The 8,085-nt window shown below is 42.7% G+C and overlaps 1 pseudogene; it reads right to left on the bottom strand.

The window, feature by feature from the left end:
* The window catches only part of LOC112076123 (SH3 and multiple ankyrin repeat domains protein 1-like), a 105,276-nt pseudogene that overhangs the window by 36,138 nt on the left and 61,053 nt on the right, over positions 1-8,085 (bottom strand).

An 8,085-nucleotide genomic window follows, 5' to 3' on the forward strand; every position in this document is an offset into this window, starting at 1 on the left:
GCAGTGAGTTAGCAGTGAGGGTTCAGCAGTGAGTTAGCAGTGAGTCAGCAGTGAGTTAGCAGTTGAGTTAGCAGTGATGCAGACCAGTGAGTTAGCAGTGAGTTAGCAGTGAGTCAGCAGTGAGTTAGCAGTGAGTTAGAAGTGAGTCAGCAGTGAGTTAGCAGTAGTACAGTGAGTCCAGCAGTGAGTTAGCAGTGAGTTAGCAGTGAGTCAGCAGTGATAGCAGTGAGTTAGCAGTGATTAGCAGTGAGTCAGCAGTGAGTTAGCAGTGAGTTAGCAGTGAGTCAGCAGTGAGTCAGCAAGAGTCAGCAGTGTCACAGACGACTAAACAACCTGGAGTTTTATATCGTATGAGTACATTTGTTTAAATATCCTGATGTGGGTGTAGAAATGTTTGTGTGAGTTTCCATGTAGGTGTCAGTCACTTTGGTAGAGCACGTAAGTCTAAATGAAATTATGCAAAATAATGAATGCTTTGTGTGTTGTGTGGTTGTCTGTGATAGCGAGCGGCGGAGAGGAGAAGGATTATATGTAAATAATACATGTGATTATAATGTGTTTTTTCTTTATAAATAATTCTCTCTTCATACAGTCAAGTCCAGGACCGTTAAATTGGTTTGCTCATAACAGAGCCTCTTGAGCCCCCACGCAAAAACATGACATTAAAAGAAGGACATTACATCACTAGGTGTTAATGAGAGGAGTTACACTCCAAAGTGTCAACGTAGCAATCTGGAAGTAACAAACAACAACAACGACAACATAATCAACAAGCACATCAGTAAGACAACGTCGATGACAGTCTACAGAAGTTCAGATATCAGACCACGTATGTAATTCAGATATCTGACCAGTACTGTATGTAACTTCAGATATCTGACCAGTACTGTATTGTAACTTCAGATATCAGACCAGTACTGTATGTAACTTCAGATATCTGACCAGTACTGTATGTAACTTCAGATATCTGACCAGTACTGTATGTAACTTCAGATATCAGACCAGTACTGTATGTAACTTCAGATATCTGACCAGTACTGTATGTAACTTCAGATATCAGACCAGTACGTATGTAACTTCAGATATCTGACCAGTACTGTATGTAACTTCAGATATCTGACCAGTACTGTATGTAACTTCAGATATCTGACCAGTACTGTATGTAACTTCAGATATCTGACCAGTACTGTATGTAACTTCAGATATCAGACCAGTACTGTATGTAACTTCAGATATCAGACCAGTACTGTATGTAACTTCAGATATCTGACCAGTACTGTATGTAACTTCAGATATCAGACCAGTACTGTATGTAACTTCAGATATCTGACCAGTACTGTATGTAACTTCAGATATCTGACCAGTACTGTATGTAACTTCAGATATCAGACCAGTACTGTATGTAACTTCAGATATCTGACCAGTACTGTATGTAACTTCAGATATCTGACCAGTACTGTATGTAACTTCAGATATCTGACCAGTACTGTATGTAACTTCAGATATCAGACCAGTACTGTATGTAACTTCAGATATTCAGACCAGTACTGTATGTAACTTCAGATATCTGACCAGTACTGTATGTAACTTCAGATATCTGACCAGTACTGTATGTAACTTCAGATATCAGACCAGTACTGTATGTAACTTCAGAACTGACCAGTACTTATGTAACTTCAGATATCTGACCAGTACTGTATGTAACTTCAGATATCAGACCATACTGTATGTAACTTCAGATATCTGACGAGTACTGTATGTAACTTCAGATATCTGACCAGTACTGTATGTAACTTCAGATATCGACCAGTACTGTATGTAACTTCAATATGACCAGTACTGTATGTAACTTCAGATATCTGACCAGTACTGTATGTAACTTCAGATATCTGACCAGTACTGTATGTAACTTCAGATATCAGACCAGTACTGTATGTAACTTCAGATATCAGACCAGTACTGTATGTAACTTCAGATATCTGACCAGTACTGTATGTAACTCAATATTACCAGTACTGTATGTAACTTCAGATATCAGACCAGTACTGTATGTAACTTCAGATATCTGACCAGTACTGTATGTAACTTCAGATATCTGACCAGTACTGTATTTAACTTCAGATATCTGACCAGTACTGTATGTAACTTCAGATATCAGACCAGTACTTAGTAACTTCAGATATCTGACCAGTACTGTATGTAACTTCAGATATCTGACCAGTACTGTATGTAACTTCAGATATCAGACCAGTACTGTATTGTAACTTCAGATATCTGACCAGTACTGTATGTAACTTCAGATATCGACCAGTACTGTATGTAACTTCAGATATCTGACCATACTGTATGAACTTCAGATATCGACCAGTACTTGTAACTTCAGATATCAGACCAGTACTGTATGTAACTTCAGATATCAGACCAGTACTGTATGTAACTTCAGATATCTGACCAGTACTGTATGTAACTTCAGATATCTGACCAGTATTGTATGTAACTTCAGATATCAGACCAGTACTGTATGTAACTTCAGATATCTGACCAGTACTCAGTACTGTATGTAACTTCAGATATCTGACCAGTACTGTATGTAACTTCAGATATCAGACCAGTACTGTATGTAACTTCAGATATCAGACCAGTACTGTATGTAACTTCAGATATCAGATCAGTACTATATGTAACTTCAGATATCTGACCAGTACTGTATGTAATTTCAGATAGTAGCAGATAGTCCCCAGCACTGTCCAACTAATAACAGACTGTCCAACTAATAACTTACATCACAGTATATCACCCAATCACAATCCATCGCACAGTAGATCACCCAATCACAATCCATCGCACAGTAGATCACCCAATCACAATCCATCGCACAGTAGATCACCCAATCACAATCCATCGCACAGTAGATCACCCAATCAAAATCCATCGCACAGTAGATCACCCAATCACAATCCATCGCACAATAGATCCCCCAATCACAATCCATCGCACAGTAGATCACCCAATCACAATCCATCGCACAATAGATCCCCCAATCACATCACAATCCATCGCACAGTAGATCACCCAATCATAGTCTCTAGTGGATCACTTCCACACATACAACACAGGTGAGGTTAATATACAGTATATTACCCATAGTCCCAAACACAAGTTGACACAGTACTGTAGATCACTCTAACAAAGCCCATCTTACAGCGACACAACTCACTCCAACATACCCCAAGCATATCCAGGACAAGATCACTCAACTCACTGATTTCCAGGTAGACCTCTGAGTATGACACTGTAGAGAAAGTCTCCCCATCCTTACCTGGGAGCGTCGAAGCTGTCGTAGGAGCCCACGGTGTAATGACGAAACAGTCTCTTGGCTTTCTCACTGCGGCTCTCTAAAACACACGACCACAGTGTTATCAGCATGATGCCTGCCTGCCACACTGACCAACACTGTCACTACAGTCACACGCTGCTGTTAGACTACAGCCTGAACCTCGACAGTAAACGTCTCTCTATTGAGTCTCTACATACAGTAAAACCAGCTGTGTTTACCACTGCAGCCTTAGGCCTTAGTGGTGGGCAGACACCACTACTACGACTAGTGTAGAACCTTCCTTCCCTGTCAACCCACACCGTGTTTCTGCTGCTCTAATCATTCTGAGAGTCTAGAGTGGTATTTTCCCAGTGTTACTACCTAACTGTAGACCTCCTGCTAAATGTGTTGTTTTTATGCCTGTGTGTCTGTGTGTAGCAGCCAGCGCTGCCGTGTGTGTAAGTGTGTGTGTGTGTGTTTTTCTGACCAATGAGAGGGTAGAGAGAGAGGCATGCTGTGTGTGTCTGCAGGTGTGTGGTCAGGGCCTCACCTGAGCGGTTGTCCTGGCTACGGACTGCCACTTCCTCTACACAGTCTGAGGGGAACCAGCCGGTCCGTCCCTTAACCGTGCCCTCCCAGAASCCTCCCTCGCCCACACTCAGCACTGCACGAGGGGACAGGAAAGAGCGTCGCGCGTCAGAGCCATCACCTCCCACAGTCAGTATACACAAAACAACATACAGGCACAAACAACGACAAGGAAATAGCCACAACATGTAAACACACACAGAGGAATGTAAACACACAAACAGGCATGCAAACCTCTCTACGTACTCACCAAGACATACATACCTGGAAARACCTTAGACTCACTCACAGACACACACATATTCATACCTGCAYACATTGAAGACAAGGACATACAAGGACCTTACACTCTCATTAAGACAGGTAGACTACATCCACWAGACAGACTCATACATACACCACTCACATCAGCAGACAGAGACCTAGCCTGGGTACCAGCATGAACATTTCATCTCCTGGGCAAATGTATCAYYCTYGCACCCAGGCTAGCAAACACTTTGAATTCACATGAAAAAACACCCAGCCAGACAGTCACACAGCCATTCTCTGACACAGACACACTAAACACACACACCTTTGACTTTGTCTCCCTTGCTGATGCTAATCTCTCTGTCTCCCTGGGCMGAGTGGGAGCGCGTGGCCACAAACACACGTCCTGGGACGGCGCTGTAGAGACGCCTCCGCTGGCCCCCTGCWGCCATAACCGTATTGCTGCTGACAGACCCCGCCCTGGCCAGAGGGGGGCAGCGTTCAGCATACAGCACATACATTACAGTACACAACCAACTCAGTGGCCTTGTGGTTAGTATCTGCCTTCACGCTACAGAAACAGGAGACAGGCTCCTGCCCTATGGGCCGTTCTGGCTCGGACAAGGCTTATACTATACACAACCCTCATGCACAGTAGACCCAATCCTAACTTGAGGTCTGCATGGATAATTTGGACTTTTGTGAAAACCATCTATTGACGGGATATTTGTGTGCAAATTATTAATACAGATTTCATGTTTGGATTGGGTGCCATGTTAGAGTCACAGCAGAGAGGGACAACTGACACTGCTGTAGATGGAGAGAGAGCACGCTATAATGGAACTACACATCAACGGTTCTATCAGAACCATAGTCAATCTTACCCTCCTGCTCCTCCTCCTGCTCCCCCTCCTGCTCCTCCTCCTGCTCCCCCTCCTTCTCCTCCCCCTCCGCCTCCTCCCTGCCTCCGACTCTGCCGACTCCTGTCCTCCTTATCCCCCGCTCTCCCTCGGGACGGGGAGCGAGTCCGCGCTCCACCGGGGACTACTGGCAGCTCACGCATGGTACCTGAATAGCTTATAGCCCTGAGAGAACGCGCGAAAGAGAGACGAGGAGACCACAGAGAGAGACAGAGAGAGAGAGAGACAGAAAGAAAACAGAGAGACAGAGAGAGAAAGAACTAGAGAAAGCAGGACCAGAAAGAGAGACAGAAAGAAGACAGAGACACGAGAGAGACAGAAAGAGAAAGAGATGAAGGGAACACCGGTTCAGTGGTCTGACTACAGTTATTATTGTACTAACAGTAATTAGTGAGTACGGACTACACGTATATGGTGTGATGTACAATATATTATACTACAGTATATTGGGATGTACTACAGTATATTAGTGTATGTACTACTTAGTCATATTAGCTTATCAACAGTTATTGTGATGTACTACACGTAATATTATGTGATTGTACTACAGGTATATTATGATGCTAGCGCTATTTACTACTACAGTATGATTAGTGATGTACTACAGTATATTAGTGATTACTACATTTATTGTGATGTTTCTACAGTATATTTAGTGATGTACTAACAGTATATGTTGATGTACGATATTAGTACTACAGTATATTAGTGATGTACTAAAGACACTTGTTGATTACACAGTATATTGGTGATGTACTACAGTATTAGTTGATGTACGTACAGTAATATTAGTGGATCACTACAGTAGTATTAGTGATGCTACACAGTATACTTAGTGATGCAGTACAGTATATTGGTGATGTACTACAGTATATAGTGATGCTACTACAGTATATTAGTGATTGCCACTTACAAGTATATTGGTTGATGCACTACAGTATATTGGGTGTATGTAATACTACAGTATATTGGTGATGCTACTACAGTATATTAGTGATTACTACAGTATGATTGTGATGTACTACAGTATATTAGTGATGTACACAGTATATTTGGTGATGTACTATAAGTATATTGGTGATGTACTACAGTATATTAGGTGATGCACTACAGTATATTGGTGATGTACTACAGTAAATTAGTGATGTACGACAGTATATTGCGTGATTTACTTACAGTATATTGCGGTGATGTACTACAGTATCTATATTAGTGTGATACTCTATATGGTGATGTACTAACAGTATATTAGTGATGTACTACATGCTACATAACATGATCTGATGTAAACAGTACAGTAATTCTCCCAGACTAGGTGTCCAGGTGCTAGGTCCTTCCTCTACCTGTACAGACACAATGTTGGAGCCTGGGTGTATTGGGCAGTGCCATCCAGTCAGAGCAGGTTCATACTGTTATCACTGTTAGCACGCAGGGAGTGGTGAGTGGGGCAGCGCCAGGCGTGCGCGCGCACTCTCTCGCATCTGAGGGGCGTATTTGGGAGACTCAAGAAAAGGGTACTGAGAGAGTGTGAGAAGGAGAGAGAGAGAGACAGAGAGGTATTAAAACTATCGATGTTTATTCCAACTTCAGCACTCATTTCAGCATAGCAGGGCACAGGAAATATCCAGTATGATTGGCACACATACAAAAAAAATGTAATAAATACATTAGTGTGCTGTACGCACACACATTTTTTAAAAGAAACATTGTGAATGCCGACCACACTCTCACATACTGTCACATACGTTCATAGAGCCATAAACTCCCTAGACACTAGCCGACAGGTCAAACCGTCACCTAACGATTATGTGTACCCGTGTGGTTTTTGATAATCTCCCTAGCTCTCAAAATGGTCACGGACATGACAGCCACCTGAAACACACACGCTAGCAGGTAAGGAACAGTTCTCACAGCACCCTCCAACACACAGCAGTATGCACATATTCCTTGTCTCGGCTTGCGCCTTTTGTATAAGAGCACAGAGCTACGAGCAAACCCAGCTCAAGGGTCAGGCAGAAATTCTCCCACCTTGGGACCTCGTACACGTCACAGAATTAATATGCACTAACACTGGGTACAGCTCATCCAGATAAGCATTTTCTGCCTTTAGTAAGCTTCATCAACCACAACCCCATGATCCAAGCAATGTACACACAAATACAGATCATTCCATTAGCCCGCCATCGTATTGTATAATCACTCTGGAAAATGGTTCTGCCCACTGTTATTTCTTTGTGGTCTTATTGCTCCCCCTGTAAAGTGAATTGCGTGGCACAGCTGTGCCTGTATGGATGAAAATATAATGTCAATCAATATTAGCAGCAAATAACTGTAATACTGGAATTACAAAAACTACAAAGTTCATCTTCTATTGTGAACTGTTTGGTTTAGTGACAGCTACTAGAGAGGCAGCTACCCGATTGTTGTATAAAGCACAAACGCTGCAAGGGCAGTGTTTCCTGAGGCATTCCTGGGAATGAGGTCATGCCGTAAAAGAACTGCCTCCAAATGCTGGGCGGGTTGTCCAATACTCTGACAGGCCTGGGATCAGAGCGATGAGTGAGCACAGAGAGGAGGAGAGAAAGAGGGGTGGGGCACACGAGAGAGGTGGGGGACAGCAGAGAGAAGAGATGAGAGAGGAAAAGAGAGGTGGGGAAGAGAGAAGAAAAGAGAGGGAGAGCAGAGAGAGAGAGGGGGGGAGAGGATGACGATCAAAGTAAAGAAAAGATAAATAATGAAGAGGGAGATGGTGAAAACTAAGATCAAGAAATAAAGAGCGGAGAAAGAGAGGGGGGGTATACATTGTCAAAAAGAGAAAGAGAAACAGGAACAACACACACATCAGAAAACAGGCAAGAATTACACACTTACCGCACCACTCACACATAGAACGCACATAGATACACGAATTGACAACGCTCAACGACACAGCACAAATACACACAGACATAATGATGAAAGGATGGAAAAAGAATGTTGAAATGAAGGAAGTTATACATCTCTCTCTTTTTT

Source organism: Salvelinus sp. IW2-2015, unplaced genomic scaffold (genome assembly GCF_002910315.2).
Source record: "Salvelinus sp. IW2-2015 unplaced genomic scaffold, ASM291031v2 Un_scaffold3586, whole genome shotgun sequence".
Taxonomy (NCBI): Eukaryota; Metazoa; Chordata; class Actinopteri; order Salmoniformes; family Salmonidae; genus Salvelinus; species Salvelinus sp. IW2-2015.